Consider the following 26,071-nt stretch of genomic DNA (forward strand, 5'->3'; position numbering starts at 1 on the left):
TCTCACTTAATAATAAAAAATAATAAAAAAAATTATGTGCTAATGGGAAATAGTAAAAAAAAAATAAAAATTTTTTAGTAATATATAATTATGTATAATAAAAAGAAATACTAAAGAATGAAAATTGATAGAGATTTTGGGCATACCTGTATGTTGTATCCTTTACTGGCATTTTATTGCATTAAACCCATTTATCAGTATCAGGATCTAATCTTTCAACCCAGTATCAGTGATTGGGCTGCCACCATCACCATCTGGCTTGCACCATGTGAGAGTCACTGCATCTTTAGTGGTATCAGAAGATTCTAGGCAAGTTGGAGGTCTAGGTGGATCTATAGACAAGATAATGATATATATGACACTTAAATCCAAGTGTGAGATAAGCATCATTTTTACCTCTCCCCTCCCCAACTAATTAATGAGAAACTTACCAAACTGAAATTTGGCTGTTATTGGAGCGGCTTGAACTGGCTCGCCAACAACGTACATGTTTTCTGCAGCAACTCTGAAGATGTATTCTTCATTGGGTATTAATTTGGTTGCCTTGAAGCTTGTATCCTTGACAGTAGATGACAGCTTGTGCCACACTTCACTGTCGCTTTTTTCTCCACAACATAGTTTGTGACTTTAGATCCACTATCATCTCATGGGGGGATTCCATGTCAGAAGACATGACTCAGTCACATCTGTGATGTCAAAAGCAGCTGGTGGTCCAGGCTTATCTGTGAATGGCATTATATAGGGAGAAAGATAAAAAAAAACATTTAAAAGATGTTTCATTTTAAAAGGTAGCTGCAACAAGTTTGCCAATTTTTTTTTTTTTATTTTTCTGAAGCTGGAAACGGGGAGAGACAGTCAGACAGACTCCCGCATGCGCCCGACCGGGATCCACCCGGCACACCCACCAGGGGCGAGCTCTGCCCACCAGGGGGCGATGCTCTGCCCCTCCAGGGTGTTGCTCTGCTGCGACCAGAGCCACTCTAGCCTGGGGCAGAGGCCAAGGAGCCATGCCCAGCGCCCGGGCCATCTTTGCTCCAATGGAGCCTTGGCTGCGGGAGGGGAAGAGAGAGACAGAGAGGAAGGAGGGGGGGTGGAGAAGCAAATGGGCACTTCTCCTATGTGCCCTGGCTGGGAATAAAACCTGGGTCCCCCGCACGCCAGGCCGACGCTCTACCGCTGAGCCAACCGGCCAGAGCCAAGTTTGCCAATTTTTTAAAATGAAAGCCTCCCTACCTAGGACATTCACTTCCAGCACAGTGGTGACCCAACCACAGACATTCACAGCTTTGATGATGTATGTACCAGTGTTGCTTCTCAAACTATCAACAATAGTCACTGTGAATTTCCTAGGAATATTTTCAATGGTGATTTTTTTTGTCTGGCTTCCGAAGTATATCAGCCTTTATCCAACTTATCTGAGGTTCAGGTCTTCTAGTGACCATGGCAGGAAGTTCAACCTTAGTTCCAGCTTTTACAGTGAGGCCAGCAAGGAGCTTCACGTCGAGAAAAATTTCTGGAGTCTCTGAATTAGAAAAAGATTATTTATGATATTAGCAAGTTCAAGCAGAAGTAAAGTCACAGGTCAGGTTTCTAAAACAAACAAAGAAACAAAAACAAAAATACCCTGCATGTCCACAGCCTGGATTTCATCTGAGGGTTTGCTGGGTTTGCTAGCACCTAGCCTGTTCAAGGCCTTGACGAAGTAGGCATACCATTGCCTTCTTCAAAACCTGTTACTTCCATTCTTTCAGAAAACAAAATAGGATATTTCACTAAAATGCACATAATCTGTTCCACTATTGTAGTGTTCATAATATTTCCAAAATGCATATTCCTAATCTAACAGTATTATTTAAGTCAATTCTGGATTGCTTCAGTATTGTAACTAAAGAAAACCTTGAGTAGGGAGTAGGTTCAGCAGCAGCACTTTTTAAAATTAGGCACCATAGGGGGTACTCAGTGGAAAATATATTAATATTTAGATTTTCCCAAAAGAAAGTTCATTTTATTTATTTAGTTATTTTTCAATATTTCTTTTTATTGAGAAATCTCATTTTAGTAAGAGTAAACATTTACTCTTATGCCAAATAATTTAAAACATACTTTGTTTTTGGAACTGGTTCTCCACAGGCAACCCATCAATCAGAACAATGCGGACATTTTTCAACTAAATATCCTTTGATTCGTGAACCACCATCATATTTAGGTGGATCCCATGTTAGGAAGATGCTCTTGGCTGTTGGATCTCCCATTTAATGTTCTCTAGTGGGTCAGGTACCACTATAACATTTCAAAGAGAGTCAGTCTTAGATAGGCCATCTATAAAATTGTCATATTGCCAACCTGTGCCTTTACCCCATAATTTCAACCCCAAATATAGAAGCTAAAACAGGTGACAAGAGGCTAGTGAGAAGTCTTCAGAAGTGTACTCACTTGCAGGAGCTGACGTATTTATAGGTTCATCGACATATGCAGCTTCTCCAGGAACACACTTGATATGAGCACAGACTTTAAATAAATATTATTTTCCTTGAACAAGAAAAGAAACTGAGAATTCTAAGTCAGTCACAAAGTCCATAACCTGGGATAAAGAAATACAGTTAATTAGTTGTTTCCCAAAAATGCTTTGCCCAAGTCAAAAAAAAATTTTTTTTTACCAAGAGCAGGGATACAAATGGAAGCTGTTTTCAATGCTAAAGATTATTTATTTCATATTAGGGAAACATTGCAAAGTGGGATGCTAAATTTTTTACCTTTAATATAAGGTGAAGCTGTTTCAGTTTGTATACACTAAGAAGGTGGAAAATAAAGTGTTGATTTTTTTTCTGCCAGCTGGGTTATCAGAAATATGATTTTAAATCAAGGCAAAAGTAGAAGAGGAGAAAAAATTGGAAGATTAGACCAACTAGGGCAGTGGTTCTCAACCTTTCTAATGTCGTGACCCTGCAATACAGTTCCTCATGTTGCGGTGACCCCAAACCAAAAAATAATTTTGGTGGCGACTTCATAACTGTAATTTTGCTACAGTTATGATTTGGAATGTAAATACTTGATATGCATTATGTATTTTCCGATGGCTTTTGGCAACCCCACTGGGGTCGTGACCCACAAGTTGAGAACCGCTGAACTAGGGTAATCTAGTAGACTGAGAAGAAGATATGACCATCAGGGAGTAAAGTACTTACTATTCTTAGAATGGCTTACAACATAATAAGGGCATAGTGGGTACCTATCAGGTACTAAGTAAGTAGTTAAGGTGTTTTTTGTTTTTGTTTTACTTTTTCTTATTTTTTTTAACAAACTTAGTTGAAAATTTGATAAGGCCACAAAATGAGGCAATTATATAAAATCTTGGTTGAACTACCTTAGGAAGCATTAGCATCAATGCATTTTAAAAAAGCATTTTTAGCAGGGTAAACGTAAGACATAAAAATTTTGATGGCATCCCAGAATTCTGGGATTTCCCCATTCCCATTCTCTCTTCTGAAGTTAGTGTGCATCACTACTAAAAACTCACTTTGGTCCATGTTTCTGACTGACTTCTCACTTTTCAACAACATATCCAGTTAGTGGACTTCCTCCATCATCATCTGGTGGTTCCCAGGTCAAATGTACTGAATCCTTGGTTATGTCACCAAGCTTCAGTTCTTAGGGTGCACTTGACAAGCTGAATAAATACAGTCAGAAGTCGATATCATAAATAGTTTAAACCAATATTTGCTAATTCTGTCAAGTCTCTTTAGATAATAAAAGTTTAATTCCTTACTAATCACACTGACATCAATTTCCCCAGAAATTGCCTTCACAAGATTTTTCAGTTTCAGGGAATAAATGCCCCTGTCTGGACGTTCACTTGGAGAAATGATGAATTCAACATAGGCTGATAAGGTTTTCATTTCCACACGATCTCCTTCATCTAGTACTTTATCTCCTAGAGACCAGGTTGCAGTTGGCCTTAGATAGCCTGTACTTGGAACCAGGATCTTTTTTTAATAGAGACAGAGAGTCAGAGAGAGGGATAGATAGGGACAGACAGACAGGAATGGAGAGAGATAAAAAGCCTCAGTCATCAATTTTTTGTTTTGACACTTTAGTTGTTCATTGATTGCTTTCTCATATGTGCCTTGACTATGGGCCTTCATCAAACCAAGTAACCCCTTGCTTGAGCTAGCAACCTTGAGTCCAAGCTGGTGAACTTTCTGATCAAGCCAGATGAGACCGCACTCAAGATGGCAACCTTGGGTTCTTGAACCTGGGTCTTCTGCATCCCAGTCCAATGCTCTATCCACTGTGCCATCACCTGGTCAGGCTAAAACCAGGATCTTGATAGGATTTGGGACAATAATTTCTAGACCATCTTTTAATGCACTCAAATCCATTGTTGGTTCAACTACCAAGAAGAAAAAATAATGAATTCCCAGTACTATATTTAAGTCACTCATATTACAAAGTAGTTATATGCTGTTTCCAAATCTACAAAAAATATATATCCATTTACCAAAAGTATCATCAGCAGTTAGAGGACCAAGAATTTCAGATGGATCTGAAGCACCAGCTTCATTTTCTGCAGATACACGATACAAATATTTATTTCCTTTTTGTAATCCAGTAACCTAAAATTATGAATCAATATTTGTAAAAACCATATACATTTAAGTCCATGATCATACTCTGAATGTTGTTTTTAGATGCAAATGCCCTACCTTGTATGTGAGTTCAGGGACCAGTCTCATATTGCAATGGATCCAGTTATCCTTTGCTTCTTCACATCACTTTATTATGTAGCCCAAGATCGGGCTTCCTCCATCTTTCAGAGGAGGCTCCCATGTGAGTTGATCTGATGACTGAGTCTGACTTGAGGAATTTAAATTCACAGAAGGCCTTAGTCTCTCTGCAATGGAAAAGTTGGAGCATACCATTTAATTCAGTGACAAATTATTAAGAATGTTGTAATTATTTCTATCATTCCCATTAAGATAACAGTTTACTGAATTCATTAAATAAAACTAAGAAGTACAGTTTACGTTTTTGTGATTTTCAAATTTTTCTGATGTTCTATCTGTTCATTAACTTTAAGTTAATTTTTTAAATTGATAGGCTTAATTTTGGGATTTCATGAAGCAGTTATTTCCTTTTTTTTAAGATGGGCTTACCAATTGGATCACTAACTTTGACAAAGGGTATGGCTGCACTTGGTTTTCCAACTCCAATACACTTTTGGGCTCTGACTCGGAAACTATACTCTTGTCCTTCCACTGCATCAGTGACAGTTGCTGATAGGTCTTCAGCTCTTACTTTCATAGCAGTGTTCCATCTGATAGAAGTTTTATCTTTTAATTAAATGACGTAGTTTGTGATCTCAGCACCTCCATCATACTCAGCACCTCCATCATACTCTGGTGGTTACCATGTCAGTGAGACACCAAATTTTTTTTTTTTCATTTTTCTGAAGCTGGAAACAGGGAGAGACAGCCAGACAGACTCCCGCATGCGCCCGACCGGGATCCACCCGGCACGCCCACCAGGGGCGACGCTCTGCCCACCAGGGGGCGATGCTCTGCCCATCCTGGGCGTCGCCATGTTGCGACCAGAGCCACTCTAGCGCCTGGAGCAGAGGCCACAGAGCCATCCCCAGCGCCTGGGCCATCTTTGCTCCAACGGAGCCTCGGCTGCGGGAGGGGAAGAGAGAGACAGAGAGGGAAAGCGCGGCGGAGAGGTGGAGAAGCAAATGGGCGCTTCTCCTGTGTGCCCTGGCCGGAATCGAACCCGGGTCCTCCGCACGCTAGGCCGACGCTCTACCGCTGAGCCAACCGGCCAGGGCCCAGTGAGACACCAAATTTATTCACATCAGTGATGGTCACATTTAAAGGAGGGCCTGAACATCTGGATTTCATCAGAGAACATAACATGGGCTTTGGGTTATATCAGGGATAAAAGCAAAGATTAACAAGTCTGCAATTTATTTTATAAGTTTTTACCATATTTGCTCTTTGCTTCTGCAGGATAGTCAGTTTCCACTGGTTCACCAGTGCCAACTCTGTTTCTTGCACTCACATGAAACAGATACTCAAATCTTCCTTTTTGTAGTCCAGTAACAGTAAACTCACAACTGTCTGCATGGTCAGTGGCCAGCACCCATGTCTTCCTCTTGATGTCACGTCTTTCAACAACATAACCTATGATTTTGCTTCCTTCATCAGTAAATGGTTCTTCCCAAGTGAAGCTTACTTCACCATCAAATGTTTCTGTCATTTTTAAGTTTCATGCTGGACCAGGAACATCTGAAATTCAAATATTAAAAAAAAATTTTTAGTGTGTTACCATGCTTTTAGTCATAATTTGCCAGTTAAGGCCAAGTGACTCAAGGACTTACCAATAACTTGTAAATTGATGAACACTTCTGCTTTCCCATGTTTGTTCTAAAGCACAATTTTATACCTTCCTTTGTCTCCCTTTTTGGCTTCTAAAATTCTGTAAGAAGTTTGTTTAGCTGTAGTATCAACAGTTTTTGAGGACAGAGCTTCATTATCTCTAAACCACTCAGCTTCTGCTTTGGGGTAGGCATCATAGGGCACCACCATTGTCAGAGGCTGGCCAACATCAACCACAAGGTCTTGATCAACTGTCTTGATTTTAGGTTCAGCTAGTGAGAAAAATAACATGTGAATGCATTTGAGTTATTTACTGTAGTTTGGCTATACCATAGCTTCTTTACTATGCATTTCTTAGCAAATATTGGTTATGTAACCTTAGAAGAATACCATAGTAACTTTAAAACAGATAATACTGAGTTTAGTGTTCTCATATTGCAAAATATCAGACTCAAGAATAGAGAATTAATGATGATATAAAACCATAAAATTTCTATTCTTTGGTAAAAATAATAACAGAAGACTAAATACAGCTTATAACATATTTTAAAAAAATAAAGTGGGCATCTCACACATAGTTCAAAACAAACCAGTCAAACTTTTTCTTATGTACAGAGGTACATTTATGGCTTTTTTCATGACAACAACCTATAAGGATGTCTTGAAAGCTTAGGTTCAAGATAAAAACACATCTAAGAGGTCCCACAGTGGTTTGGAAAGTAAAAATCTAAAACTGTATCTGTATCTAGTATCTGTGATATTGAGGATATCTGAAAATAAAAAAGGGACTTACCTGTCAGTTCAAGCTTAGCTCTGGCTTCTTTGTCTTTGGCAATAAATCTGTACCCACCCTGGTCACAGACCCTAATATCACAGATCTGTAGCCTGTGTATCTTTCCTTCACTCATCAACTAGTGTTTGTCATCCTGGACAATAATCATGTTATTTCTCAGCCATTGAACTTCCACCTTATCTTTGTTGAGCTTGGTCAGAAAGATGACATCAGTACTGGGGCTTTGAGAATATCTTGGGGAAGCCTGATGATCTCAACAAAGATTTCTAAAAAAGAAAATGTGAAACATATACAAATATGTTCGTATTTGGATGAACAACTTTTAAAAACTGATATTAGGCCCTGGTCAGTTGGCTCAGTGGTAGAGCATCAGCCTGGTGTGCAGGAGTCCCAGGTTTGATTCCCAGCCAGGGCACACAGGAGAAGCACCCATATGCTTCTCCACTCCTCCCCCTCTCCTTCCTCTCTGTCTCTCTCTTCCCCTCCCGCAGCCAAGGCACCATCGGAGCAAAGTTGACCTGGGCGCTGAAGATGGCTCTGTGGCCTCTGCCTCTGGCACTAGAATGGCTCTGGATGCAACAGAGCGACACCCCAGAGGGGTAGATCATCGCCCCCTGGTGGGCATGCTGGGTGGATCCCAGTCAGGTGCATGTGGTAGTCTGTCTAACTGCCTCCCCATTTCCAACTTCAAAAAAATACCAAAAAAATACCAAAAAAAATCCTGATACTAATATTAAAATGGTCCTTTCATGTAATACATACCTTCCACAAAAAGTCTAGCTCATGACTTCCTGTCTTCTACTCAACAAAATATTCACATTCATTATCCAGCCTGCAATCTTTTATAACAAGTCTAGGAACACTTCCATCTTTTTCAAATTTGTATCTAAAAGAAGAGGTTGAATGACTGATTAGTTTGCACAATGACCATTTATATTGTCAAAACTATCTACAGCTACAGAAATAGAGATTAAGAAGTTTTTGCTTACTTTTTGCCTTCTCTGATTTCTCTCCCATTTCTGTACCATTTTACATTTGCTTTCTCTCTGGAGAGCTGGCAGGAAAAGACAGCATTATCGAACTCAGTGACTGTCTGGTCTTCTAAGTGTTCCACAAATTCTGGAGGAGCTTCTATGATAAGAAGCTCAGCAACAGATTTATCTTGTCCAGCAGTGATAATGTATTCGCCCTCATCTGGGATGATTAGTCTTTAATGATTAGAGCATATTTTCTGATGGCTTAGGTGACCCCTATGATTTGGTCATTCGACCCCCACCGGGGTCGTGACCCACAGGTTGAGAACCACTGGTGCTTATATTTATCTATTCTGTATAAAACACAGTTGTCAAAAGTCACTTCTCCATTTCTGGTCCACTTCAGTGTTACATTGAGACAACTGACCTTATACCAGAATGTGAGATATCTTTTCCATTGTGTCAATATTTTTAACAGGCTCAACAATTCTGAGGTCTTCCTCAGTTGCAAAGAATAATAATGTTGATTTTAATTGCTTTCATAATAAAAATTAATTTTTAAAATTACTAATGCCATGTAAGTGACTTACTTTCCACTGCACTCAAACATTATGATTGGTCAGTGATACATTATATTTGGCTTGATCATCTAACCGTGCATCTCTAATTCTGAGGGTGTAGACCAGGTCTTTCTGGAGGATAACATATTCTGAACTATCAAATATGGCTTCTTTACTTCTGAATCATTTGGCTTTTGCAATTTCTGTATTGACTTCACAGTTGAAGATGACTTCTTGCTGTTCTTTCACACGGGTGTCCTTAAAAGGAACTACAATCTTGAGTTTTTCTAAAAGCAGTCAACAAGACTTTACAGTATGAAGAAGGACCAAAGATACACATGTGAGTAAACAGTAGAAGCAAAAATAAACTTACCAATTACTGTCAAGTGAGCTGCAGCTCTGGCAGCCCCATGACTACATGAGTGCCCGTATCTTGTAATATGGCATCTTTCACAACTAGAATCCTCTTTTTGCCATCATCAATAATGTAATATTTGTCTCCATATTCAATGTCTTATATCTCTCTTCCACTGGACTTCAAAGCTTTTCTTTGATATAGTGCAAACAAATTCAGCCTTTTCTCCTTCAAGTACTTCAAAGTTTTGAAGCTTTGAGATAAATTTAGCAGCATGTTATGGAAAGAAAAAATTTCAAGATGAAACAAGCATAAATTTCTAAAAATAAAATACTATTCATAGTAACTTTCATACCATGCACTTTGACATTGCCATCAGTTTGAGAACATCCTCAAGTTGGTCATTCTGAATGACCAAGATTCTCTTTCATCCATAAGGAAGTATTTCATATCTTCCTGTTTCAATGATCTCTTCATCCCCTTTGCACCAGATCACTTCTTCTCTAGGCTTGGAGACTTCACAAACCAGTTTTATTGTGTTTGTTTCACTAACTTCAATGTTGGCAAGATTTTTGGTAAAGATAGCTTCTTCTTCTTCAAGAATAAAAATAAATAAAAAATGAAACGCTGAGTTACTATAGAAATTCTTATTTTTTCCCCAAAACATAAACTTCTGCAAAGAAAGCCTTACCCAGTACTGTCAGCAAGCCAGAAGTGTACGCTGTCCTCACTTCACAGGAGTATTCTGATTCATCATCCAACAGATATTTGTTGATGTTGAATGCACACTGCTCCCTTAGATAGGATGTCATATTTTTGCTATTTTTAATTTCAGCACTATCTTTGAACCACAGAACCTATATTTAAGATAAATAAATACCTTTATTAGTATTTCTTGTGGTCCTTCACTTATGTGTCCTCAAGAGAAAATATGATTTTGAGTTTTTCTAAAAACAACCAACAAGGCTTTAGATTGTGAAGAACCAAAGTGGTAAATAAAAATACAACCCAACTCCCTAAAGTAGGTCAATTATAATTGTAAAATAAATTTTAAAAATAAGCAGGAACAAACTTCTTCAATTATTGGTAAGTGAGCTGCTGTGATTTATTAAAAATAATGGAATCATGTAAGTTTAGAGCCAGAGGAGACTTTATACATCATGTAGAACAACTCCTTTGTTTTTCAGACATATAAACAGATTTCAATGATAATTATTGGCAAACAGGAGTACTGAGTTGAGACATATAAAATTGCTAATATTTGTTTTTAACCTAAGAAAATAGCAATTTTATATGGTTTAAACTAAAATGTCTAAAACTCCTGATTGTATGTCCAGTATTTTTCAAGTAATAGTAAATAGATAATATTAAAAAGAGAACACAAATCAAGTGTGTATTTTATACTAAAGTAATAATCTTTAAGCTAAAAGCAAAATAATTATCAGAGATAGGTAAAATTAACACACCCATGCCCACCGCCAACTTTGGCTAACCCAAAAGTATACATAAAACTATGTAACAATATAAGATAGCAACTACATAATCACAGACCTTCTCATTTTCTTGAAAAATTTCACACTCAAACTGAGCCATTTTTTAAACTTGAAGACCAGTGAGTGATCTTAAGAATTCCACATGAGGAGCTGCAAAGATCATCAGAATTCAAAATGTCTTCTAGAAAATTACTCTGACATTACTGTGGTACATATTAAGAAAAAGTGAGTTATTTCAATGTCTTTTCCATCTTAATAGGCTACAACTGATTGTGAAATCACTTTGAGCTACTCTTCAGGATGATACTTTACTTTTTATATATCTCTGTAGTTTTCATAAATTAATGTGGTATACTACAGTTCCAATTAATTATATCTATCTATCTATCATCTCTATTATTATTAGCTCAGTTCTTCTGAATTATAGCAGGAGGAATAATTCCCATTGATACTCTCAAGTGTTTTAAGTTGATACCTTTTGAAGAAGACACAAGTAGCACAGGTAGCAAAGAAATATTTAATGCAGCAAGCATAATCTTTGAGAAATTAGAATTCAGTAATAATGCAGCTTGAAGAACTATCACCAGTCTTGTCTATGGCAGAAAGGCATGAATTGACACTAGAATTGTATATGTTCAGCTTCAAAGATGGCACATATATGTCAGCCATAAAATCTATTAGCATGACAAAGATTGGTAGGGTCATTTTTTAAAAATCTCATTATCTCCAGAATTAAGTCAGTACATGTATAGAATTGGAGAGCTGACCTCTTGCCCTTCCTTCTTTTGTTGAGTCCTCTTGATAAATGGTATCCTGAGATATCATACTGGCAAACAAGCTTGAAGATACTGTAGGCTCATTGTAGCTTAGCCTTCATGGATTAGAGACAAAATAGATGACAAACAGAAGGAGGAGACCCAAGAACCTACTCTGCCACAGGCTAAATGAGAACCACCACACAGTGGAAAGAATAAAACAGTACAAGATGCATGGAGGAACAATCAAAGCCACTATCTTGTAGCTGTTGACAGAAGAGAAGCAACTAAATCAAACAGCAAGTATTGCACAAAAATATACACTGAAAAATGTTATCACTGGAAAGTTAATGAATGAAAAATTGAGCTAGCATGTGGCATTTTGTACAAAGATGTTTATTTTCACCAGAGGAAGAAGTAATGCTAAAAACCATGGGAGGTCTCTTCATTCACAGCACTCAAAGAATGCAGGCTTCTCTCCATCTTTTTACCCATTCTTATTCTCAGAGAAAGCTCATGTGAGTGGGCTTTATTATTGTACATTACAGCAGACCTCTAGCATGCTCCTAGTCAAAGTGAAATTCCATGCTCCTTCTCTAGTTGTTGCCCACACTCAAGGATTCATTTTCCTTCCAAGTAGAAATTGCTTTTATTTTATTTTTCTTTTTTTAAATCATAGCTCCCTTATTGTCTTTTTTATTCTTTTTGTTCTCATCTGGATATTCCCACAGGTTTATCTCATGTAGACAAAGAGCACATCTGCTCACTACTCAGTGAGAAGCATGATGAAAAGTAATCAATCCATCCTTTATCAGACCAGACATATCAAAAGGACTGTTTTTTAAACACAGAAAGGATCAGGTTATGTCAGTATCAATATTATAAGTTGCCAAGAAAAGCTGTTAGCTCAAGAAGGGCATGCAAAAGTTGTGGGGTTTTTATTTTTTGTTGTTTTTTGTTCTGTTATCAAAGAGTTAAAAATGAAAAGTCTTGTGTAAGAAGAATACTTATACATGACATTCAGGTTACAGGAAGTCTTAAAATCCTTCACATTGAAAGTATATCTTTTAATATCTTCTGGGGTACAGCCATGTATAATAAGTTTTCTGACCTTGCTGTTAGCAACAATTTTATACTTCTTGCTTTTGAGAATTTATGTACCATTTTTGAACCATTTCACCTTAGCATTTTCTCTGAATACTTCACACTCCAATACTGCAGTGGCTTGTTTCTTTGACCATCTAGTCCTCAAGAAGTTTAGTAAATTCAACTGTGAGTTCTGAAGTAATCATACTAATTATCCAAGGCATCTCTCCTTTCCTTCTGGAAGAATTTCAGGACCTTCTCAACTTTCCTCTTATATTTTCAGGGTTATTCTATTTTTAAGTTTCATTTCTAATATTTGATTCCACACAAATGTTTTCCCCTAATAATGATGTTTTATAATTATTTTTACACACAGATAAAAAGCACTTATAAAAAAATATAAACATCGAGGAAATAATAGTCAACTCTTGGTTAATAAAGTGATATATATATAGTTTAATAATTATTACTCCAGGTGTTTATTGAATGCAATAAAAACAGTGGGGATAGAAAGAGGAAGTAAAGCCTATGCTAGTCAATTCTGACTTAAAAGAAAAGTCTGTGAACTATTGAGTTAGGCCAAAGAGTAAAAATAGACTGGAATATTTGATGATTTTTAATTATCTATGCTACTCAACATATAAAGACTAAAGATAAATGAAAGTTGGCTTTATTTGTAAATTGTTTCAATATACAGTGGTACCTTGAGATATGAACAGATCAACATACAAATTTTTTAAGACAAGAGCTGTGACTCAGTTGTATTTTTGTTTGAGATGAGATCTGAGCGAAATTCCGAGATATGAGTCATGATTCGGGAAGCTGCCGCTAGTTGGCGCATTGGCACACACCTCCAGTATCCGCAGTTTGATATACAAGTTCACTGACTTATGAGCTCAGTTACAGAATGGATTAAATTTGTATCTCAAGATACCACTGTACATAAAAAGAAATATTTTATAATTGCCTGTCACAAAGAGGTTGGCTTGAGTTTTGAAACCTTTTGCTGTTAGACTTCTCCAGCATCTTCTAACTTTATATCTCTCAGAGTGAGGGTATGAACTTTTCCTTCTGAATGTGTGACTACCTAGTTATTGAAAAAGTGTGCAGTTTAAGAATATTTGAAACAGCTATCATATATATATATATATATATATATATATGTATATATATACAGCTACATTTAATTCATTTATGTAAACAATTTGAAATAGTGCTTTCCAAGTTGTTTTATAATCCTATATAGCACATATGAGCTTGAAAACAATTTTAACTAATAGTTTGAAATCTTTAAATAAATTTTAGGCTTGTCTAAATACCCTTAGTTATTACTAGGTGGGTTTTATGTTGAAATGCTTAAGCAAATTTCTGCTTATACCTCTGTGTATGTGTAGTGTGTTTGTGTGTGTATTATATTTGCCTCCATTCTACCACTGTCTTTATATATAAAGAAAGAACACAGAAAAGCTAAATCATAAAAAGGAGCAAAAATTGATTGCATTTGGTATGCCTAAAGTAAACCTTATGTTCTAATTGTGAGATGTTTGCCATGCAACAAGCTAAAACTTTTCTTTCCACTTATTTTGACAATTGAAATTATTTTGCAAACTACTTTAACCTGTGATCAAAATAATTTATATAATTCCTTAATTTTGTTCAAAAATACAAATAAAGGTATTGACTCTTCTTTCCCTCCATGTGTCTGCAGCTCAGGATGAGAAAATCCAGTATTAGGATTACAACTGTCATATAACATTGAACAAAGGGATAAAATAACTTTCAAAATAGTTAAATCAGGAGAGTGCTGTGACAGTAGAATATCAAGACAAACACTGCTGTTAATGTTAATATTTGAATGATAATTTCTTATTGTAAATGTAACCTTGGGCAATTTGAAAGGTAGTCTGTAGAAAAATAAATTCTCAAAAAGAACACACCACCTTGATAAGGACTCTTACTAGGTCCCATAATTGTGGCTTGCACAACTGAAAAAAAAGCTACAGGACAGAGCCATCCTGATAGTAACAATAAGACATTTGGAGGTTCTTCTAGTTCCATCATCTAAAATTCTGTAAGATTAGTGTCCACCATGATGAAGTAACTCATTGAGCTAAAGCCAATCTATGTAATTTTATTAAACAATGTCATCCCAATAAACTCAATTTAAAAAATAAAATAAAATAAAATTCCATAAACTGCTATGTCCTGTTATCAAGATTGATTTTGCTTTGCTTAAGAATTCATTTAAAGTTAAGAATAATTTAAAAGTTTTTACCAAAGGAACCATTTATTATTCTGATTTAAAGGAAAGAGTTATTAGTAAAGTTTCATATAAAAAGCTAGGCATGGTTATTGATATTGAGACAGGCCGAAAACAAAATAAGGAAAAATAGGCAGATGGAAGGAGATAATTAGGATCTGTCCTAGGAACACAACTACTAAAATATATGGTAACTAAATGGGAAAAAAGTTTTTGAAATGGCAGTTCTATGTAAATTTTGAAAATATATTTTGAACCATGGCTTAGGACTGTTTTTAAAAGTCTCTATCTCAGGTTTCAACCCACCCACAGATATATCTTATTTACTAACATGTTATTTTATCCAAATTCCTCTTAAGTTACTCTAGAAAATCCAGTTATCAAGAACCTGGCTCAGAACACCATGGTTCTCAATTGCTCTTATATAATGTATCATGATTATGTTTAAAAAAGAAAAGGAAAAAACTAACAGGTACCTTATAAAAATGAACAAATAAAATGAATGCTGAATGTTTTCTGGTGGATTATGTAAGGTATTGGTGAATACTATCCTTGAAAAATATTAATTTATAATGCAAGCATATTGCTATAATACTATAGGCATTATGACTGTGACCAAGCTATTAAAATTTAAATATAAAATTATCAAAGGCCATTTAGGACTTAGCAGTCCTTTCTTAGATTGGTGGCCAAAATAACAAACAAATGAACAACAACAAAAATAAAGATAAAAAGACCCCACAACTCATTTCTAATTTTTTTTCTTTTGATTTTATTATTCTGATAACTTGTTTTAGTTTGGTTAATGCAGTTTTTGGAGGCCAATCATTCTGCAAAGTGTAAATAAAAAGCCTGAATTAAACTGGAAGTAGCAAGTTTGTTCTGAAAGATTTAATTTAAACAAAAGCTGGAAATGTAATAAGGGACTTTATTTCTTCATAGTTTATATTTCTTTTAAAAAAAGACATATAAATAAGAGCCAGTTCATAAAAAGCTGAACTATTTTGGGTGGCCAAGAAAAGAATGAAAATTTCTGTGCTAAGAGAGACAGAAGGAGGTAAGACAGACATACTAAGATGATCCTTTCTAACCCAAGAAAAATGTTTGGGGACAATAAGATATATTTATCTATTTACTAAAAAATATAAACATTTTGAGTAAAAAGAAATATAAATATGATTTTTATAGTATATAAGTCTACATTTTAAATTAAAAGTGTAGTTTTTACATGAAAACTAATGAGACTTTTCCTTTAATAAAAAAAACTCTTAATTTGACCCAAAAATACTTAGTAGCAAAAGAATAATATCATTTATTCTTAAGCAGTATTCTTATATTTAATGATGAATTACAGATCTAGAAAGGATCTTAAAAAGTCAACCAGAGTCACGTCAGAGAAATGGCACTGTAAGAGTGCTCCCAATACTTCTCCCTGAAACTTCAACAAATTCAACAACTAGAGGCAGAAAAATGATCCCAGGAGCATCTGAAATACACATACATCAAACACAGTGACACAATAGCAAATTTCTCCCTAGGAGTGCCATAGGGGCAGAACCTAGGGTACAGTGACACCAGCCAAAAAGAGAGAGAAGAGAGAAAAAGGAAGAAGATAACTTCTCAAAACCAGGAAAAAGCCACTGTCTTTATAACTTTTTCCATATTTTTCTTGTATTTTTTACCTTTTTTCCCCCTCCACTTTGGTCATTTTATCTTCTTTCCATTTTATTTTCTTTTTATTTTGAACATTACTACCCATAGATATTACATTTCCCCTTCTTTTTGTTTCTTCTATGAGTGTTACATTCCAAAAAACTTAACTCAATTTCTTTCTTTTTGTTTCTTCTTTTCTCTTTCACTTTTTCTCTCAATTGAATCTCACCCACAAACAAATTATTTTATTCTGGATTCAAATTTTTTCTTTGTGGAACTTTGTGTGCTTTTTACTTCACTTTTTATCTCTTTAGCATTTCCCCCAACTCCAGCTCTCCATTCTATAGTTTTTGTGCCACTTAATACAATAGAATTTTTATTTATCACTGTATTTTTTTTCTCTTTTTCTTTTCTCTTACACTAATTCTCTTATTTGACCATCATTTACAAACAAATTATTTTTTTCTTGATCCAAATTTTTTCCTTGTGGCATTTTGTGGGTTCTTGCCTTATTTTTGCCTCTTTGTAACTCCCCCCCAACCCAGGCCCTCCATTCTACATAATTTTGTTCCACTTAGCACAATAGAATTTATAGTCTTTCACTGCATTTTCTCAAAATATTTTTTATCAACTCTTATTAGTGTTACTAACAATACCACTCTCAAATGCCATTAAAGAAAAAAATTATTATCATGGATACAAAAGACAGTGATGTAGCTCAGATAGATGACTAAAAATCTATAGAAAAAAATTTTAATAGCTTAGAAACCTTGGAGTTAAATGACAGAGAATTTAAAATTGAAGTCCAAAATATACTCAGGGATATATGAGAAAGCACAATTTAGGGAGCTCAAAAAACAATTCAATGAACAGAAATACCTCACCAAGGAAATTGAAACTATAAAAAGGAATCAAACAGATAACAAAACTAAATTCATGAACTGAAAAACAAGGTAACAAGCTTAGCCAATAGAACAGGCCAGATAGAGGAGAGAATTAGTAACATAGAAGACAGGCAACTAGAGGTACTACAGAGAGAAGAGGAGAGAGACTCATAAATTTAAAAAAAATGAGACAACCCTAGAGGAATTGTCTGACTTCATCAGAAAGAGCAATATAAGAATAATGGGTATATCAGAAGGAGAAGAGAGAGAATGGGATGAAGAGCATATTCAAACAAATAATAAATGAGAACTTCCCAAGCCTGTGGAAAGAACTAAAGCCTCAAATTCAAGAAGCAAACAGAACACTGAGTTATCTTAACCCTAACAAACTACTCCAAGGCACATCATAATGAAATTGGCACAAACTAATGACAAAGAAAAAATTCTCAGGACAACCAGGGAAAAGAAGAATACAACATATAGAAGCAGGCCCATTAGAAAATCAACAGATTTCTCAGCAGAAACTTTACAAGCTAGAAGAGAGTGGACCCCAATATTTAAACTTCTAAAAGAGAAAAAATTCCAGCCAAGAATACTATACCCATCAAAGCTATCCTTCAAAAAGAAAGGAGAAATAAAAAAACATTTACAGATACAGAAAAGATGAGGGAATTTATCACCAGAAAACTGCCACTTCAGGAAATACTAAAAGAGGTTTACAACCAGACACAAAGAACAAAACAGAATAAAACTACAAGTAAAAGCTCCATCAAGATCACAATAAAAACAAGATAATCTGTGACAAAGAAACAAAAGAGGGAGAGAACAAAGACTAACAGTAGCAAAGGAGAATAAAATGCAGAAGCACTCATGAGATAATGTACTACAATGAACATGATATGTATGCTTTTCATTACTTAATGGTAGTCACCCCTGAAAAAACCAACACAGAAGTACATGGCTTGAAAAAAGAAGTAACAGAGAATAGAAGTATGAATTACAACCAAACAAAAACAAATGATAGAAAAATAGAAGAACCAAACAAGATAAAAAACTATCAGAAAGCAATATATAAAATGGCAATAGGAAACCCTCAAAATATCAATAATTACACTAAACATAAATGGATTGAACTCACCAATAAAAAGACACAGAGTAGCAGAATGGATTAAAAAAGATAATCCAACTGTATGCTGCCTACAAGAAACACATCTAAGCTACAAGGATAAAAACAAATTCAAAGTGAAAGGTTAGAAAACAATACTCCAAGCAAATAACATCCAAAAAAAAAGCAGGCGTAGCAATACTCATATCTAACAATGCTGACAAGACAGCAAAAGCAATCAGAGACAAGAACAGTCATTTCATAATGATAAAGGGGACATTGAATCAAGAAGACATAACACTTCTTAATATATATGGACCAAACCAAGGAGCACCAAAATATATAAGACAGCTACTGACTGACCTAAAAACAAAATCATACTTGGAGACCTCAATATATCGCTGATGGCTCTAGATTGTTCATCCAAACAGAAAATTACTAAAGAAATATTGGCCTTAAATAAAACACTAGAAGAATTGGAAATGATAGAAATCTCCAGGACATTTCATCTCAAAGTGCCAAAGTATACATTTTTCTCTAGTGTACATGGTACATTCTCAAGAATTGACCATATGCTGGCTACAAAAATAACATCGCAAATTCAGAAAGACTGAAATTATACCAGCCATATTTTCTGATCATAAAGCCTTGAAACTAGAATTCAACTGCAAAAAAGAGAAAAAAAACCCCACAAAAATGTGGATTCTAAACAATATACTTCTAAAAAATGAGTGGGTCAAAGAAGAAATAAGTGCAGAGATCAAAAGGTACATACAGACAAATGAAAATGACAATACAACATATCAGAATCTCTTGGATGCAGCAAAAGCAGTAATAAGAGAGAAGTTCATATCACTACAGGCCTATATGAACAAACAAAAGAGAGCCCAGGTAAACCACTTAACTTCATACTTTAAGGAATTAGAAAAAGAAAAATAAAGATGACCCAAAACCAGCCGAAGAAAGGAAATAATAAAAATCAGAGCAGAAATAAATGAAATAGAGAACAAAAACTATAGAAAAAATTATAAACAAGGAGCTGGTTCTTTGAAAAGATCAACAAAATTGACAAACACTTGGCAAGACTCACCAAGGAAAAAAGAGAGAAGATTCATAATAAAATCCAAAATGAAAGATGAGATTTCATTACAGTTATCACAGATATGCAAAGAGTTATTGTAGAATACTATGAAAAACTATATGCCACCAAATTTAACAACTTAGAAGAAATGGATAAATTCCTAGAACAATACAGTCTTCCTAGACTGAGTCATAAAGAAGCAGAAAGCCCAAACAGATGCACAAGCAGGATGGAAATAGAAACAACTATTAAAAACTTCCCCAAAAATAAAAATCCAGGGCCAGATGGCTATACTAGTGAATTCTATCAAACATTTAAAGAAGACTTGGTTCCTATTCTACCAAAGTCTTTCAAAAAATTGAAGAAGCAATACTGCCAAACACATTTTATGAGGCCAACATAATCCTCATACCAAAACCTGGCAAGGACGGCACAAAAAAGAAACTAGAGACCAATATCTCTAATGAATACAGATGCTAAAATACTAAACAAAATACTAGCAAATCGAATACAACAACACATTAAGAAAATAATTCATCATGATCAAGTGGGATTCATCCCAGAATCTCAAGGATGGTTCAACATACATAAAATGGTTAACCTAATACACCATATCAACAAAACAAAGAACAAAAACTGTATCTTATTAACAATTAAGAAAAAACAATTCAATAAAATAGAACATCATTTTATGTTTAAAACACTTAACAAAATGGGTATAGAAGGAAAATATCTCAACATAATAAAGGTCATCTATGATAAACCATCAGCTAACATCATATTAAATGGCATAAAACTGAGGACTTTTCCCCTAAAATCAGGAAAAAGACAATGTTGTCCACTGTCTCCACTCTTATTCAACATAGTGTTAGAAGTTCTAGCCAGAGCAATTAGACAAGAGAAAGAAATAAAAGGCATTCATATTGTGAAAGAAGAAGTAAAGGTTTCACTTTTTGCAGATGATATGATCCTATACATCAAAAACCTCAAAGACTCCACAGAAAGACTACTAGAAACAATAAACTAATAAAGTGAGGTTACAATATTAATATACAAAAGTCCATTGCCTTCCTATATGCCAACAATGAAATATCAGAAAATGAGCTCAAAAAAACAATCCCCTTCATGGTTGCAACAACAACAACAACAAAATACCTAGGAATAAACATAACAAAGAATGTAAAAGATGTATAATGAAAACTACAAAGGCACTGTTAAGGAAAATCAAAAAAGATATATTGAAATGAAAAAATATTTCTTGTTCTTGGATGGGAAGAATAAAAATAGTCATAATGACTATATTACCCAAAGCAATATACAAATTTAATGTTATTCCCATCAAAATTCCAATGTTATTTTTTAAAGAAATGGGACAAAAAATCAGGTTTAAATGGAACTATAAAAATCCCCAAATAGCCAGATCAATCCTAAGGAAAAAGAACAAAGCTGGAGGCATTACAATACCTGACTTTAAATTATATTATAGAGCTACGATAATCAAAACAGCATGGTATTGGCAGAAAAATAGATACTTAGACCAATGGAACACAACAGAAAGCCTAGAAATAAAACCACATGTATATGGGTCAAATAATTTTTGATAAAGGGGCCAACAACAGACAATGAAGAAAAGAAAGCCTTTTCAACAGATGGTGCTGGAAAAACTGGAAAACCATTTTCAAAAGAATGAACTCGACTACAGTTTGTCCCCTTGTACTAAAATTAATTTAAAATGGATCAAAGACCTAAATATAAGATCTGAACCAATAAAGTACATAGAAGAAAACATAGGTACTAAGCTCATGGACCTTGGTTATAAAGAGCATTTTATGAATTTGACTCCAAAGTCAAGGGAAGTGAAGGCAAAGATAAATGAATGGGACAACATCAGACTGAGAAGTTTTTGCACAGCAAGAGAAACTGACAACAAAACAAACAGCCAACTAAATGGGAGATGATATTTTCAAACAGCAGCACAGATAAGGGGCTAATATCCAAAATATACAAAGAACTTATAAAAACAACAAACAAGCAAACAATCCAATTAAAAATGGGAAGAGGACATGAACAGACACTTCTCCCAGGAAGAAATACAAATGGCCAACAGATATATGAAAAGATGCTCTCTTCATTAGCTATTAGAAAAATGCAAATCAAAACTACAATGAGATACCACCTCACACATGTTAGATTAGCTATTATCAACAAGACAGGTAATAACAAGTGTTAGAGAGGCTGTGGAGAAAAAGGAACCCTCATTCACTGTTAAAAATTAAAAATAGAACTCATCCTTAAAAAATTAAAAATAGAACTACCTTATGACCCAGCAATCCCTCTACTGAGAATATAACCCCATAACTCAAAAACACTGGTACATAAAGAAATATGCAGCCCCATGTTTATTGCAGCATTGTTCACAGGGGCCAAGACATGGAAACAACCAAAAAGCCCTTCAATAAATGACTGGATAAAGAAGATGTGGTACGTATATACTATGGAATACTACTCAGCCATAAGAAATGATGACATTGGATCATTTACAACAACATGGATGGATCTTGATAACATTATACTGAATGAAATAAGTAAATCAGAAAAAACTAAGAACTATATGATTTTATACATAGGTGGGACATAAAAATGAGACTCAGGGACATGGACAAGAGTGCGGTGGTTATAGGGGGTTGGGAGGGGAAGGGAGGAATTGGGGGGAGAGAAGGGGCACAAAGAAAACCAGATAGAAGGTGACAGAAGACTATATGACTTTGGGTGATGGGTATGCAACATAATCAAATGTCAAAATAACCTGGAAATGTTTTCTCTGAACCTATGTACCCTGACTGATTAATGTCACCCCATTAAAATTAATTAAAATATAAAAAAATTAAGCAATGGTAATAGCTGCCATTTACTAAGTGCAGGCCCTTTAGATAAATTATTACATTTAATTCCAACTACCCTATAGATATTATTTTCACTCCCCTTTTATGGGGAAGAAATTAGAAACTCAGACTTGTTATGTGGTTTACTCAAAATTAGCTGAGAAAGGACAGAGCCCGGATGTGGCTTACTCAAAATTAGCTGAGAAAGGACAGAGCCCAGATTAGATCTAGGGTGCCTCCAATGGGAAAACTTGAGCGTTTTTTTTGGCCACATGTTGCTGAAAAGCCCATAATAAAAGAGGCATGTAATATGGGAAATGCCAAAAATTCCTCAATTTAAAACCCTCATCCCATTTTTCAGTTACAAATATATGACATTCCTTCCCATTAATATGATAATCCTGCTCTTTCTAAGTGCATATACACCAGGGAGAGGGTACCTGCTCCAAGCCAGTGGCTAAGTGTGGTCCAGGGGCCAGTATCACCTGAGAACTTGTCAAAAATGCACATTCTAGGTCTCCACTCCAAACCTACTATCTGAGTTGTATTGTGTCCCCTCAAATTTATGTTTTAAAATTTTAATTCCAGTACTCAGAATGTGACTTTCTTCAGAGATAAGTTTAGTGAGGTCACAGGATTGGGCCCTACTCTAGTATGATTGATGATTGATGTCCTTAGAAGAAGAGGAAATTAGACACAGACATACAAGGGGAAAGACCATGTGAAATTACCATACAAGGTGGCCATCTACAAGCCAAAGAGAATGGCCCTCAGAAAGAATCAACCCTGTCAACACCTTGATCTCAGATTTCAAGGAAATAAGTTATCTTGTTGATGCCATTCCAGTCTGTGGTAGTCTGTTATGGCAGCCATGAGAAACTAATACACCTACTTAATCAGAAATTCTGGGGCCCACCAGTTGGCATTTTAACAAGCCTTTTAGGTGATTCTCAATTGTGAGAACCACGGCTCTAAATCATAATCAAGTATTTGTATTTCTCTAGTGCCAAGACATGTGAATGCACACTGGACTGGCTTCAGCTAGGGTCCTAGCCTGGCGGGGAAAGCCTAGTTGAGAGAATGAAGTCAAATGCAGAGAAAAAAAAGTCAAGCAAACCTTGTCTTTAGATATGAAAGCAATTAAACCACATTTAATAGGACAAATGTATTATTTTAAGAAAGCAAACCTATGACCCAGTTGAATATTTAGAAGACCTACTGTAAGGAAGATTTCATCTTATATAACCTAATATTCTCATGCTGAAATTTGAACATATAGCTGCTTTTTCTATCCATGGTAAACAAGGAGACCAATTGCTGATTATTTTCTCTGTAGTAGGCAGAATTTACCCCCTGGATGGCTGAATTACCCTTCAATCACTTAGGTAGAGTACAAGCTTTTTCTTTGTTTTAGAACAGTTGTTCAAAAGCATTTACCTTCTAATAATTCAACAAACCTTGTGGCTCTTTGTTAAACTGAATTCCTTATTAATTATATACCTTCAAGTCTTAAAAATTTGATTTGTGTTGAAGCCTTGATAGCACAGTAGATGGTATTCCTAAAATATAGGGGAAAGAAATGCTATAGAACTATGCACTGTCCTGTGCTTTATTTTCATGGACATTTTTTATATATTTTATCTCAATAATTCAAAATTAATAATGGTAAGTTATTTTTGATCAGACAAGTTTGTAAATATGATTTATAGGTTTGCTTGCTTATAGTTTGCATTGGGTGTGGGGGACAGGCTATAAAAGCAGGCAGGGTCGTTATTGCCTAAGTCTTAGTTTTAGGACTAAGCCTTTTCCACCCTAAGAGACTTTGTATCAGAGACTTCCTTGTTTGCATATTGGATTAAAGGTTTTGATTTCTACACTATAAAATGGAGCAGAGGAGCCCATGCTGGAGGAGAGCAGAGAAAGACCAGGTGGAGGAGAGGTGAAGCAGTCAAGATGGCAGAGTGCTGAAGGAGAAGCCAGTTTGTGCAGAGTTTGTGCAGGGAGAAGGAGATGCGGAACAGAGATGGATAAGGCTGGTGAGGTAGAAAACTTAGATTCTAGGAAACTCAGATAAGTCATTGGCTTTGGGAGCCTGGAATGGAAAGGGAAGTGTTTTTCCACTGTGTGTATTTCTTGCCTGCCAGGTGCAAACTAGGATAAAGATGATGGCCCACCAATTCTTGGCTTCATTGTTTCATTACTGTCTGTCTAAATCAAATACAAACCTGCATGGGCCAGGTGGCTGTGATGGTGGCCATGGCTACTGGCTTTACAATTATCAAGATAATTTAAACACCAACTTTTTTTGTGGGGAAATTACATAGCTCAATTAAGATAAATTATATTTTAGAGATATGAAAAAAAAAAACGATTTTTACTTTCAGGTAAAATTTTAAGCACAGAAAAGCTAACACTGGGAGCTGGTTAGTTCATAAAACTTTTAAGATGTATTTTCTCATACATGTGGCTATCCAGAGAGCCCTTCCTTCTTGTCAGTACCATCAGCTGCACTTTAAATAGTCTGCTTGCATTCCAGAATTTGTGCAGTTCCAAGCACTTGGCGGTTAAAACAGCTTTGGAAAAATGCTTAAAGAGCAATTCTGCCCAGAAGTTATCTCAACTACTTGATCAACTGCCTGAAATGGAATTTCAATCCTCCTCCCTTAATCCCCTTATAGGCAGAACATTAGATAGCGTGGGGAAAATTTGTCATAAAACTCAAGATGCACCATTGCTCTAGTGCCTCCAATCGAAAAGTCTCTTTGATCTTTCCTATCATTGATAAATAATAAATGATTGTCTTCAGAACAAATAAAAATTGATTGCACTTTAATTTGTTATTTATATTTCAATAAAAATACCCAATTGAACCTAACAAAAATGTGAAGAATGTGCTTTGCAATTTCAGCAGAAATCAGGATAGAGCAGGAAAGACAGAAGGAAAGGGAGAGGGACACAAAAAAGCAAAGAATAAGGACCATGCAAGTGAAGATAGAAGAACCTGATTGAAAAAGTGAGAGCAAGACAAGGCAACCACACTTCTGCTTTTTACCTTATTGCTGGGCTCTAGTTTCTTCCCTCTGAGACACCGTTCCACCGGGATATCCTCATAAGAGAGCTCGAAGTCAAAGGCAGTTGTTTCCCCTGCAGTCACTGTGACATCCTTCAGAGGCTCAGAAGACCTTACAAGAGGGAAGCAGTAGCTTTGATTACTCATTTTGTAACTCCAAGAGAATAAACACAGGCTCAGTTAATCATCTTTGTGGTTGCTTTGTTCAAGAAGGAAGAGCAACAGGTCTGGTTATCTTAGCTCCCATGTGAACATGGGCCTGTGGTGCTGGGAAGGGAAGAACTCATGGCCAGCAAGTGGGTACTTGTAGGGTCCCTTTTCTTCTGCTGTACAAGGTCAGTGAGAAATCTCTTCTGCATCTGTCCCTCTGCCAGGCATCTAGTTCCTCTGGCTACATGAGGTATGTGTCTTCTAAAATAACTAAGACTCTGATTGGGAGAGTACAAGGGCCCCTCAATCACATAGCCTTTGCATGTCCATGTCCACTAACACACCTTTGCACCTTCCCAAAAATGTTAGCCAAATGTTCCCCTCTCCTCCTCTTGATTCTGAAACACCCACAAGCCAAGTTTTTTCTTCATAGCGCTACAGGTTGCACAGGCACTTGAATATGTGGTCTTTAAGGGTTAAATTTCTGAGTTAAATTCGTATTGTAGGTTTGTCTACTTTGAGTGAAGGGATTGCAAAATGGGAAAATCTGACCTTGCTTAGTTTTCTTTCATTCCAAATGGCAATTCAATAATAGTGTG

General features: G+C 35.7%; 1 pseudogene; it reads right to left on the reverse strand.

Annotated features, from left to right (window-relative positions):
- Positions 1-207: 207 nt before the first annotated feature.
- Positions 208-25,469, reverse strand: LOC136318386 (titin-like; annotated as a pseudogene).
- Positions 25,470-26,071: the final 602 nt, after the last annotated feature.

This window comes from Saccopteryx bilineata, unplaced genomic scaffold, assembly GCF_036850765.1.
Source record: "Saccopteryx bilineata isolate mSacBil1 unplaced genomic scaffold, mSacBil1_pri_phased_curated manual_scaffold_108, whole genome shotgun sequence".
Classification (NCBI taxonomy): Eukaryota; Metazoa; Chordata; class Mammalia; order Chiroptera; family Emballonuridae; genus Saccopteryx; species Saccopteryx bilineata.